The following is a 13,469-nucleotide window of genomic DNA, read 5'->3' on the forward strand; positions in this document are numbered from 1 at the left end:
AACTAGATTTTGCAGCTATATATATAGTACTATATCAATGATGATGATTGCAACAGAATCCATAACCAGGACGCACATAATCTAGCCGTATCAGTTTTACCCCTTAAAATTAAATTTCGCACAAATGATCCTTATAAGGTTAAATTAGTTACATTTTAATTAGTCCTTTATTTGGTAAAAAGTCTTATATGTGCTGGTCTAAACATTGTAACCATTATTTATTCATGTAAGGATTTTCTCAAAAAAAAAAAAAAATACTATTTTAAAAAGGGTTAATTCTCTTTTGACCTCGAATTTGTGATCAACTGACCATTTTACCACCTATAACGTATGGTGGCTCAATCTTGCCTCCAAAGACCAAAAAGTTCTAACTTCTTCCAGAAATAACCACAGGAGCAAAGACCAAATAAATCCGAAAAATATATATAAGTACATTTGTGCCGGCATCATTTTCTGTTCTTGCCTCACTTCATCCCATCCCCTGATCTTTAATAATAGAAGAAACATTTAATAATAAAAATGTGAAAATGTAAACGGAAGAGATGTATACCTTAATGTTTTCACAATTATCGGAATTAATCTATTTTGCTTTGTCAGGGTTTTTTCGTTTTAGAAGTTAAATCAAACTGTTGGACTCTTACAAGAACTTAAAACGACCAACTTAACACAAATTAGGTACCAAAACAGAACTAGCCATTAAAACTATCACGATTAGATTAATAATAAATATAACCCTTAAAACTATCACGATTAGATTAATAATAAATATAAGTTTTGGACTCCCGACCAATATCGAAATACTTGTGAAAGAGTTGAATCTCTTATATTGTATGTATACTAGGCATAACCCCCGCCCTACGGGCGGGGGAATGCCCTTTGGCAACAGAAGAAGTCAATATACAAATTACAATTTAGAAAGTTTTTAGAAAAAGTTAATTAACAATTAATGAACCAAGTAACGACCCAAATACAAAAAAATCGGTCCAACAATTATATTTGTGACATTAATAAACAATCGTGTAAATCCAGAGAAATAGTTTTCACTTACAGAAGAATTCCAAGAAATTCCATCCTTCAATGAATTTTAAAATTAGACATCCATAACATTAGCCTAAAATCTTCACGGAATTGTGATAAAATTCTTGTGGATGTCACATACTTGTGAAGACATTTGACAATTGTTGTTTCTTGATCTACTCTGTAAAGGGAGATTCCTCGTGATTCTCTTCTGTGACTTCTTTATACTCGACAACTGAATTGTAGTTCACATGGGATTTTCTACCAACAGTCTCCAACCCTTTTTGTTTCTCACTTCCTCTTCCTGTACAAATGAAAAATAAAGAAATCAACTACAGCATTTTATTAAAGACTAAGAAACAAGTAAATTAAAAAGTAGCTAACATTGTCCCAGGAAAATGAACCGTTTCTATTTCTGAAAATTAGAGCATACATTACTTGTTCAAAATTTGACTTAATAATATTGCACGAATTCAAGATTTTGGTCTATTAGAAATAACACCATGATAAATAAAAGATAATTTCGAAGACAACAAGTCAAACCATTGGGTCAGAATGTGTCATGATAAAGATCAAATAAACAGAAGAAGTAACCATCAATCCCTAATGTTAAAGCCTCATTGAACTCGATCAAAGAGATCTAAATTGAACTGCTCATGATAATGTTGCTTACATGGACCATTGTTAATAGATATATAGTGAGGAAGAAGTTCTTTTGGTTTTCAATGTTGCCTACATGGACCATTGTTAATTGAATCGCCTCATATTCACATTATTTGTTGAAATCGAATCTACTAATTATCATGCACCGTTTTATAAAGATCAAAATCACTAATTCCGTCGTTAGTTTTTGTCAATTTCACGTAAATTGCTTAATAACTATCCAAAAGTAATTTGAACAAAACTTTAAGGCATATCAAGGGCAGCCTAAAACAAAAATACTCGTTTCATAGAAATGGAGAACATAAATAAAAACTTAAAAATTTCTCAAAATTGAGTGAAGATAAAACCTTTTGTAGTGGAGGGGGTTGCCAATCCTCAATAAGTATTTCCTGTCTCACAGTTTCCTACACCAGAATATATATCAGTTGAACCATACACATTGAAATTTACTTAATCGGCAAAAATGAAGCAGAGAGTAACCCACAAACCAAACTGGGGAGGGGGGGGGGGGGGGGTCTACGGAAATCAAATACTTCATTCATGATTGGTAACCAGTTAATCAATAACAAAACGAATCTAAAAAGTTTTATCCGAGAATCGAAGAACCCAAGAAACATAATCACTTGATCCAACAAAATCAAATATTTAGGACACATGCAATTGTAGATCGGTTTCTTCTTATCGAATTTTGCTTATATTCATAGGTAAGCCCAAAAAACTAACAAAGTGAAGTTCGAAACCATGTTGAAACTTCGCAATTGTTTAAAAATAAAATGTAATGGTCCACTCAATATATGTGGTCATTCGTTTGAAAAAGAAGAAGGAAGTAATGCTGAACAATAGATGAGTTTGTTGGTCTTGACATTATGATCCATAAAGTTAATAACGGGCGCACAAAATTGGCTCTTGAGTTAATACTGAGGTTAGTTTGAAGTTCCAATAATATGTGCATTTACTCATGAAACTACATTAACTAATACTATATACAATATTCATACCTCGAAGGGATATCTTATGAAGGCAGGTTCGAACCGATTTTGCAGAATCTAGGAACCAAATGGTCAAGACTGGAAGAACGATGAGGAAAGGTGTTGACTGAGCCGCTCTTTCATACCAAGTAATCCAATGAGAAGAATCTGTGAGATAATCAATGCAGCTATTATACGCCCACGAGTGTCTGGTCAAAATCCTACTGCACTTTCGTATTCTTGATTATAAATATTTGTAATCTACAAAATCAAGAATTATTAAAGGTATTATTACCGAAGTGAGATGAGAAATGAAGTTGAAATTTTGATTTCTACAATTATGAAATGGTTACCTGATGAAGAAAAACAACATCTGCAAGGACAAACAATATTATTATCGATGAACGTAAGAAAGGAGTCATCCCAGCATAAACCATACCAAGTAAGAAGTAGAGCTGAATTTGATGTTTTCCTACATTAGAACAAATACCTCATGGATCCTTTGCCTATTATCTGTCCTTTTCAGTCTTTACCAAGAAGAAATTCTTCAAATGGTAAAGAATCAAAGTTTCAACCTCCAAGTCTCCCCAAAAACTACAACCCATCCATCAACCCCATTATATAAGTAACGAAGACAATCGCTTTCATTGGGATTGATACGCCGATTGTTTTTAGTATACTGCCAAAAAGAGGTTATTATTGATTGGTCGTTCCCCGCTTGGTTTGAGAAACAATTAACTTAAATTAGAAAAAAAAAAATTCAAAATGCAATTGACTTCATATGTTTTTGTCCACTTCTTCTCAAATTCTGAATGTCTTTGTCCTTGACAAATTAGCTTGAATTATAGTTTCTTCATGATATATTTGCGGATACATCAGATCTGAATATATTATCTACTATAAATGATCCAACGCTAGAATTAAAGGAGGATGTAAGTACAACTCAACAAAGTGTTCAACATTTATGTTTAAAGGAGGGCTGGACTACAACAGTCCACAACGTTTGCTAATATTAGTTAGTCAGGATTCAGAAATGGTTAGAGACACGTATCATGAGAAATTGACAAACGCAGTTAATTTACTGGTAGTAAAGCATTTAAGTAACAAAAAGCTTTATATTTCATATGGAAACAAGAAATTGAGTTTACAATAAATTTCTAGGGAAACTGCTATATGAGTCTACTCAGTACTCAGTAAGTACCTTGGTTTACATCTACTCAGTCTTTTCGTTGAAGGAATTCTGTCAATCATGTTTACTGATGCTAATTCAAATAATGAATCTTATGGCAATTTAGTAAAATTCATTGAAGAGCTCTGCAACAGTTTCATTTCCTATTTAAAGTGAACACAGAGAAAGTAATCTTTAACCAATAGGGGTTCTGTCCGTTCTAGAGATAGCAATTAAAACCAGATTGCTCAAACTCTAAGCAGCCCTAGAAACTTTCAGTGATAGAATACTTGATAAAAGAGATTCTGTGATAGAAGATTCAATTTCCAACGTCACTTCCAAACTCAAGTTCTAAAACCGGTTTATGAACTATAAACCTGGCTATCAATTCAATTTGTGTTGTTCCCTTAGAGGCTAAGAAAGGTAGTTTACCACATAGTTCACGTCGGTCGGATCGTTAACTTAAACTGCTAGCTACTGTTGAATATTAAGTAATGAACCAAATGTAATTCTGTCAATTACAACAATTATAGTGAACTATCAACTATTACTTGTCTTAAATGGTAGATGCAAAAACTTTATATTACTGAAATGCAAGAGAAAGGTAACAATAACAATGAAGAGTGAGGTACCTCAAGTAACCACCGTCTAAACCAGCCTCAATTACAGTTTTCCCGTCAAGATTAGTTGCGCTCTACAACAAAAATCATAAACGTCTTCGAAAAATGTTGCTTCATCGATCCGTATTACATGCAAAAACTTTATATTATTGAACTGCAAGAGAAGAAAGGTAACAATAACAATGAAGGGTGAGGTACCTCAAGTAACCACCGTCTAAACCAGGCATAATTACAGTTTTTCCGTCAAGATTAGTTGCGCTTTACAACAAAAAATATAAAGGTCTTCGAAGATTGTTGCTTCATCGATCCTTATTACATCCAACTTCCCCATTAAGAAAATTCATTAGTCTAAGTATCTTCAATGTTCAAATCAAGATAATGGTGTCTACATATACACTTCAAAATGAATAGCAACCTCTCGTTTCATACAAAAAACAAGATTGTTCTTATGTGAAAGCCCACAAATGTCAATGATATGACCCGAAAAAGATATATGTTTTATGAACATAAGCTAGAATGTTACAAAACTACAAATATACGGTGTTGTAAGTTTTGACCCCAAGTTTCTCTTCAATGATGATACATAGGTCGGCACAACAATTTTACCCCGTTGTGGGCAGCGATAACATCCAACCCATACCTGTGACCTTGTTTATTTCGATTACAATTGAACTTTTGAATTACAAAATTATCAAAATGAACATTTTTTCAAGGCGAAACGTCACAAATTGGTATGATATGAAGTTATGAACCGGAAAAGATGTAACTTTTTATAAATGTGAGTTAAAAATGTTATAGAAATTCAATTATACCTCGTTATAATGTTAATTCCCAAGCTTCATCTCCAACGATGATAACTCTGATATAGCCCAACACGACAATGTAGCCCAGTCCTTGGTCATGATAGAATCCAACCCATGCCTCGTATTTCCTTCTTCAGTTTGATCTACTGAGTTGCAAAAGGGCAGAAGGAAAAGGTTTAATTTTACACAAATGAGATTTCAATGCCTTCACACGATTTACAAAAAGGTAAGGGCGAGATCAATGGAAAAAAAAAAAGCACAAACAGACACACACACAATAATTGAGTCATAAATCCATGTTCAAAGTCTAGGAAATTTCTAAACCAGACAAATCAAATAAAGGATCACAAGTATCACTCGGATGACCAATAAATTGACCATTGAATGCAAAATTCAAAACAAACAAAAAATATATAATGATCTTCAGACCAATATACAGAAAAATCAAAATATGAAACCAAAAAGTATGAAGCCCACTCCAACGTTGATCATATATTCTAAACAAAATAAATATACTAAATAGAATAAAATCTATTGATTTCTTTAACTAAGAACAACTCAAATTGAATGAACTTCGGAGACATACAAAAAGGGAGTCAATAATAAAATATACCTCTGTTGCTTTGATGCCAAAATGGAAATGTCGAATGCTCTTAGATTGAAAAATTTACAAATTTTCGTCAGAGGTGTGGTTTAGGACACAGAAGCATCTGTCAAATCCAATTGCAAACTTATAAACATTAGTAACGAAGAAGGCGAGAGAAACTTACAGTATCTATCGATCAGAGATATCATTGAAGGAAAGATTAAACAAAATAAAATCTATAAATTCCATCTTTCACCATCTTCGACTTCAACTAATAAACCTTACCTCTAATACTCACATGCAGAAGCCAGAAGAGAATCACAGCAAAAAAAATGTGACCCATAACCCTTTGTCGGGCAATGGAAGGAGGAAATAGAAACAAGATTAAATGGGACTTGGGGTGAAAGAAAGAAATGTTCGGTTAAAGAAGAAGAGGAAGAGAAAGGGGCGCTCCATTGAGATGAAGTGCCACTTCTAGATATTTGGACCCTCATTTTGGTGAATTGGACGGATTGTAGTTGTCCCAGTCATTAATCCTTGTCAGCAAAATGGACATTTATTTTGTCCCAGTCACATCGATCTGTTTTGTATAATAGATATATATATGTGTGTGTGTGTGTGTGTGTGTGTGTGTTTATGCTTCTTATTGGTAAATTTGAACCTACCAAAACACAATCAATAAAGTACTCTAGAAACAATCGATGAAAACATCCATAATAATATTAAACCTTGCTAAGACCTCTCCTTCTTTTTCCACTTTGTTGCCTTTTTATTATTGATAAAAAAACATATACATCACATTATAAAAACTAACAGGAACAAACAAAACATTGAGATGTAACTAACTTAAAAACATGCACAGACGAAAAGTAAACAAATGTAGGTGATGCATCTTTCCCTTAGGAAATTCTTTGAAGTTCAATAAATATGAGCTTAAAAATTTTAGGCGGACAATTTATCCGGCGCGCCAAAGATACTGTTTGATAAATTTTTAGTGCCTTAAGTAACTATTTTAAAGGATTTTTTGATAAAGGAACAGGTGTATAACTTTGGAACCTTAAGGTATACAACAAATTATATAAGAAGCCTTCAACAAATTCCTATTGTCAAGCCATTGAACTAAAGTTTGTCACGACTTCTAGTTGCATTAGAGTTAAAAAAAAACATCATGATCAAGAGTAAGAGAAGCAACAAATTTGAATAGTCACTACCAAACATCATGAACAGGAAAATGAAATTAATTAAAGTAATTACAATACCTTCGTGGACTATCTCTCCGCATTCTTGTCACTTAAATTTTAATATCTCAAGACCAACTTTTGCAGACCAGTTGTGTCCCACCGTCGGTCCGCCTCTCTACTGCAACGTTCATTCGACCACATAAATCATGCAGCTTTTCAATGTCATTGCTGAACAAATATACTTGCTTTACCACCTGTAACTGGATAAACAAAAAGTTTGTCTTATTAATTCATCCTACACAGGAAAATAGAAAATTTTGGTCAAACATACGAGGAAACAATGAATAATGAAAGTCAAAGTAAACAAAACTATTTTGCAGACAAACTATCTTGTTTGACATATACTGATATAGCCATGTTAGGACTTTGATTGAAAATATGAAGATCAACATGCTCGAAATCAAATAACTCTCACTGAATTGTTACCAGTGCAGCAATTTTTGACTGAAAGAGGAAGAAAAAATAAATATTTTTAAGCATAAAGATGGAGTTACCGCAAGCTGCTAATTAAATAAAATTCTTAGGTCGACAGTTGCAGTTGGGAGTCCTATTTGTCTACCCTAAAATGAAAATCTCAATTCATGATCAAACATACACAAACTAACATGAACCACCATGAAGATCAAAGTAAACAAAACTATCAGTTGTGGTGAGATTATCTCGATAAGGTTGAACCTTTGAAAGTGCCGTATCTTTCAACAACAAACAAAGCACCATATGTTTCAAAAGAAAATTGTCCATGATTCAACATTTCTTTTGGGCATTTCACCGAACACCTTTTGACATTTACCCATTTCATGGGTTTCACCACAAGATGAGTAATACATCTAAAATATCAAAACTGTTTTAGGATTAATGATTTATTACTAATGATATATTACTACTGCATATAAAGATAGGATTAGGATTTTCGCTGAATGAACAATTTCCGTCAATGTTTTTTTTTTCGGTCACTAATTCATATTCATTACTTATTTACTTATCAGATTGACAAGTTCGTTTACATTGTTTGATTCATATGACGTGCAAAGCAAGATATTTGGTCGAGGGTAATTGACAATTGTTAATCAAATTATATAAACGACATACTTTTTGCTCAAGGTCAAAATCAAAATCAAAATCAAGTTAGGAACTTGTTTGAAACAATACAGGTGACCTTCCTACCTTACTCAAGTGCACTATCCCGTCCTCTTTCATCAACTACGACAAAGCTTCCTCAATGAGATTCGACCCACGGTGGGAAACAACTACGACAAAGCTTCCTCAATGAGATTCTTCCTCACCTGCTCTCGAATTTAAAATAAAATCTTACAACCTTAACCAAGTTCATAGCATTAAATCTTCCAATTCTAGCCAACTCACCACTTCTTGTGAGAATATAAAATAAAATTGTAACTTGAGAATTAATTCTATCCTTTTTTTCTATTATCTACCCATATTAGAATTCATCAAAAATACTTCACAAAATCAAATCTTTCTCTCTCAAATTGTAAAATAGAAAGAAGACTTACAGGATCAAATTCATCCATGGAAAGGACAAGAGAAGGACAACCCATCCATTCAGCTTCACGTCCTACTCTCTCAGCAGCATCTAAAGCATTCCCAGTTTGTGAGGCCTAAAGAATTAATACCCTCATTTGCTCTCTCACCTCTGTCCCTAAAGAAATAAAGCAAGAAACAAACAATCAATTTTCGAAATTTCACATCCACAAAAGCAAACTTCAAAATTAAAAACCAAATGGAAGAAAGAAGACTATTGAAGTGTTCTTCCTCTCTCTCTCTACTATTTTGATTGATTAGGGCTTTTTCATCAATGTTACCTATGTTGGCAATGTAAAGAGGAAGAGGAGAATGGAAGAGGATGTTCGATTGAAGAGAGGAGAATGGAAGAGGAAGGTAGTATTTGGACCGCCATTTGGGATAAAAAGTCGTGAGAGGTAGAAAATGAAGGGTTTGGTAGCAAAACTGGACAGTCGGATTCAAGTATAGGAAAAGAGAATGGATGGCTGGATTTGTTCTTGTAATGTGGTGGTCCTAGTCACCTAGAAAATCTATTGATATTGTCCTAGTCACACTGCCAAGTCATATTTTATGTAATTATTGTGTCCTAGTCACAAGGATGTGTTTTGTATAATAGATTACCATTTTATGGTGTGTTTGGTTGCAGCATTTCTAAGTAAGATTCCTATCAAAAGTAGGATTTGGTAGGAATCGAGAATCCTTAATCTATTTGGCTACCAAGAATCTTAGGGCTCTTGAGTCCTAAAGATTTCTAATTCCAAAATTTGGATTGGACCAAAGTCTCACTCTATCCCATAGGATTTGTTAGAATTTTGGATTAATAAATCCAGATTTCAAACTTAAAATCAACAAAAAAAAATATTTTCTTCTAAAAAGTAATTATTTAAAAAAAAATTCTCGAGAATCATTTTTTCTTCAAAAAATCGTTTTTTCCCAAAACCCGATTTTTCCGACAGACCTTTTTTTTCTCCGAAATGATTCTTCCCCAAATAATTTTTTCCCGAAATCCAATTTTTTCCAATTTTTTTTTTCTACAAACCCGTTTTTTTACCGAAAAATCATTTCTTTTTCTCGAAAACCGATTTGTCGATGACTGAAATTTCCTGAAAACTTTTTTGCTCCAAGAAGACCATTTTTCCCAGATTGTTTTTTTTCCAGGAAAAAACGGTTTTTGAAAAAACAACGATTTTCATGAAATCTCGGTTACCGAAAAATATAGATTTCAGGAAAAAGAGTTATCGAGGAAAAAAACAAGTTTCGAGAATAAAATTTCTTCAATATTTTTATTAAAGAAGCATTTAAAAATACTTAAAACAATAATAAATCATACGACTCTTAATCTGTTGTCAAACGAATCAAAAAATATTACTTGAATTCATGAATCCGTAGAATCATGGATTCGAAGGACTCATGAATCCACAGATTCATGATTCCGTCATCCAAACACATCATTAATTTATTTTCGATTTTATTTTTGGGTGTTTTCATCATTTTTGTATTTGTCATGCACCACACATGAAAAATAAATAATATCACAAACAATAAATGCCCTTATGATGGTGGACCTGGTTAAGAAAAAAAATATGTCAACTCTACTTTCAATCAAGCAATTGCTGCCATGTTGGTGTTTTCATCATTTTTGTATTTGTCACTTGCGACGTGAAAAATAAATAATTCTACAAGTAATATAGATGGGCTGGTGAAAGGAGACCGAATAAAAAGAATGTCAACTCAACTTCCAATGAAGCAGTTACTTGGGGCCAAGTTCAACAACAAAATGAAAATTATTTTGCGGCCAGGTTGATGTTTTGTTGGTATAAAACTAAAATAAAACATGCTTGTCTAACCATGAATGTAATGGTAACAACTAACATGGTTTTTTAACCAAAAAAAAAAGATTACATGGATGTGGTCCTTCTCACCCATAGTAGTATATTATGTAGTTATGGGGTCTCATTAGTATTGAGACAATGTTGTCATTCTTATGGTAAGAAAATCTCCAAAGGTTCTTGCTAATTTTGTTATCAATTTAGCATCTTGTCAATTTTTTCTTGATGAAATAGCAATACTCACTCCAAGTCATACAATTCTATTATTTTGTTATTCATTTTACCAAATTTTAATTTATCAAACTAAAATGACCTAAATAGCTTTGCAACCATCCGAAGTAATAGTCAAAAAAATACAGCAATCTCTTGTCTTCCAAATGGTCCAGAAACTCGAGATTATTGTCGATAAATATAGGCCTTCAACCTACTCTGAGAAGCCAGATGTGAAGACTCCCTCAATCAATTCTGGTCCAGTTGAATGTTTGAGTTACGACTAAATATAGAACGACTCTAACCCAAAGGAACTGACCAGTTGAATGCTTGAGTTACGACCAAATACAGAACCAACCAGTTGAATGTACATTCGTAAAATAAATGAGATATACTCTCTCCCGTCCGACCACAAAAATGGCAAAGAGATGCCAATGAACAACCTATTTTCATAAGCCTGTCTTCATTGACAAATGATTATGCATAATTCTCCATACTAAAAGGGATCTGCGAGGGTATATATTGTTGTCATATTCTCATACCCCATGAGATTGCTGAGTAGCGAGGATGCATAAACTCATACGCGTCCTTAAAACTTAACTCACCTGAAGGCAGCAGATCTCATACTAACTTGTCTTCATAGTGTGTCATGGAACTTAAAATATCCTTAATTTGACTCACGAAGTTTGGAAAACTTATCTCAAATTTATTCAGAATAGACCAATTGTCGAATGCAATAAAAGAAGATATTGTAGATCTAAGGAGACTATGGAGTGATTCAGGAATTCTTAACATTTCAACTATGGAAGAGTCGAGCCATTGGTCACACCAAAAATTGATCTCAATACCATTCCCAATAAGCCACCTATGTTGGTATACTCTTTTTAAGTATATTCTTGGCCTCGCAACATGCTATCTTAACTAAACCTTTGGATTAGTAATTTTATCTGGAGAGGTGACATCTCATAATCAAACTCAATAATGGTTGTATGGCATAAACTTTCCGCTCTAATTAAAGAATGGGGTGTTGGTATTAGATACATTTTGATGTTGAATGAAGGGGCTTTACTTTGTTGAAAGATGGATGAGAGCCCGATTTTGTCCGTCTAGAAAATTTATTTCTTCATACAAATGCTCTTCAATTTCGCCATGATTGAAGCAGGGTTGCTCGAAGCAAACAAATTATAAATGTTACGGTTTTAACAAAATAAAATACAAAAAATTGACCAAGATGCTAAATTGAATAACAAAATAATAGAATTGTACCAAATAGTTCTTGGAGTGAGTATTGCTATTTTACCAAGAAAAATAATAGATATTTCTTGAAATGAAAAATCTAGCTAAAGAGCAAATAACTACCTAGGACCAGCGAGGTCCAACCAATATAGAAAATTAATGACACCCGTACTAATGTGTTACCAACTTCCTAATCTTAGTATTGCCTTTAAAATTTCTCAAAACTACTTGGGCACTAGTAGGGTAGGCTTAGTTTAGTTTTGAGCTCAATGTGGATTATATGCGCACTCCTTTTACTTTCAGCAACACCACTCAAACATGGCCCACATGGGTATTGGCAACATTGAGTTTTTACCATGATCTATTGGCTTGGACCAACATCTGAACATCATACTTTACCTGGTCCATTGGCTTGCACGGCTTGTCTGAGACTAAAACCCTGGTCGGACGAGAAAGAGACAGAGAGGGAGTTGTAATGGTGGTGGTGGTTGGTAATTATCGTAGTAGCGATTATGGTGGTTGATGGAGGTGGCGGTGAAGAGTAGAGAGAAATAGGTTGTCGGCGTCCCTGACCTTGTTGCCTGTTGTTGACACCATCTTTTTTATTACAAAATACATGGTTTTCTCTGAGGTGGTATAAGATTCCTAGAGAAGAAAATGTTCAGAAGACCTAATTGAAATACCAAAAGAAACCAATCCATTGTGGTCAAACGATCTATTAGAAGTCCCATTTACTCTTTGGATGAAGGAGGCCCCAAACCAGAAAGATTGAACAAGTAGAGCCTAATTACTTACATAATGAAAAACATGCCTAACCATGCAAACTAATGACTTTCTTTAATATTGTCGAGTGAAAGGTTAAGTGTACAAAAAATCTTGATTTAATTTGTTACATGTTGACACACTCGGGTAAAAGAAGGGTAGTTAAACTTCGTATTTTCGTTTTTTTAATGAAGGTGAGTCAACATGTTATAAATTAAATCAAAGTCCTTTGTGTACACAGCACTCTCCCTTTGTCAAATCAAAGGGTTGCATTTAAATATGTTTACCAAAGGTGTGGCCTGGAAAGCAAAGAGATATCAAGTCCCTCAATGCCATTGTAACAAAAAAAAAACGTCCATCATGCCATTATAAGAAACTTATAAAAATGTCTTTAACGAAAAAATACCGGCCTCAATTAAGAGCAAGAATTCATCTATACACCGAGATAGATGGAGAGATGGTTTGTCAACAACCCTTGGTTGGAGTATTTACCAATTTGATTTCCACTATTTAGATCTCGAATTTGAAACACATATTCTATATTTCGCTCCCAAAAAAACTTCCTCTGCAAGTTTTTTGAGATATTACATAATTTAAGAAAACTGACTTTTTGTCCAACCATAATCCCGATCAGAATTTCACTTTTCTCTCAATAAATCTGGTCCCGCTACGTATCCCGACCAAAATTCGGTTGGGATTAAGGTATATGGCACAGTATCAGCAGTGATAACTTAATACTCTCTTTACTTTATCCGACCAAACACGACATCAATTTCTTTTGTTTCAAACAAGAAAATAAACCAATGAAGGATCTCAAAAAAAAAAAAATAAGAAACCAATGAAGT

At 33.5% G+C, this 13,469-nt stretch overlaps 1 long non-coding RNA gene across 13 annotated transcripts; it reads right to left on the bottom strand.

Annotated features, from left to right (window-relative positions):
* Positions 1 to 919: 919 nt before the first annotated feature.
* Positions 920 to 9,053, bottom strand: LOC147570593 (uncharacterized). 13 transcript variants are annotated; one of them, XR_015231464.1, is made up of 11 exons: positions 8,887 to 9,053; positions 8,578 to 8,723; positions 8,231 to 8,349; positions 7,085 to 7,266; positions 5,249 to 5,385; positions 4,635 to 4,758; positions 4,449 to 4,510; positions 3,139 to 3,327; positions 2,679 to 2,909; positions 2,028 to 2,084; positions 920 to 1,321 (listed from the first exon to the last, which is right to left on the bottom strand). It is a non-coding gene; the product is annotated as an uncharacterized LOC147570593 (long non-coding RNA). The 13 variants fall into 13 exon arrangements; XR_015231460.1 differs by lacking the exon at positions 4,635 to 4,758 and adding an exon at positions 5,853 to 5,949 and having other exon boundaries at positions 3,125 to 3,327; positions 4,449 to 4,590; positions 5,249 to 5,382; XR_015231459.1 differs by lacking the exon at positions 4,635 to 4,758 and adding an exon at positions 5,853 to 5,949 and having other exon boundaries at positions 3,125 to 3,327; positions 4,449 to 4,590.
* Positions 9,054 to 13,469: the final 4,416 nt, after the last annotated feature.

Source organism: Eschscholzia californica, unplaced genomic scaffold (assembly GCF_041429995.1).
Source record: "Eschscholzia californica isolate CP2 unplaced genomic scaffold, dmEscCali1.0.p SCAF_1, whole genome shotgun sequence".
NCBI classification, from domain to species: domain Eukaryota; kingdom Viridiplantae; phylum Streptophyta; class Magnoliopsida; order Ranunculales; family Papaveraceae; genus Eschscholzia; species Eschscholzia californica.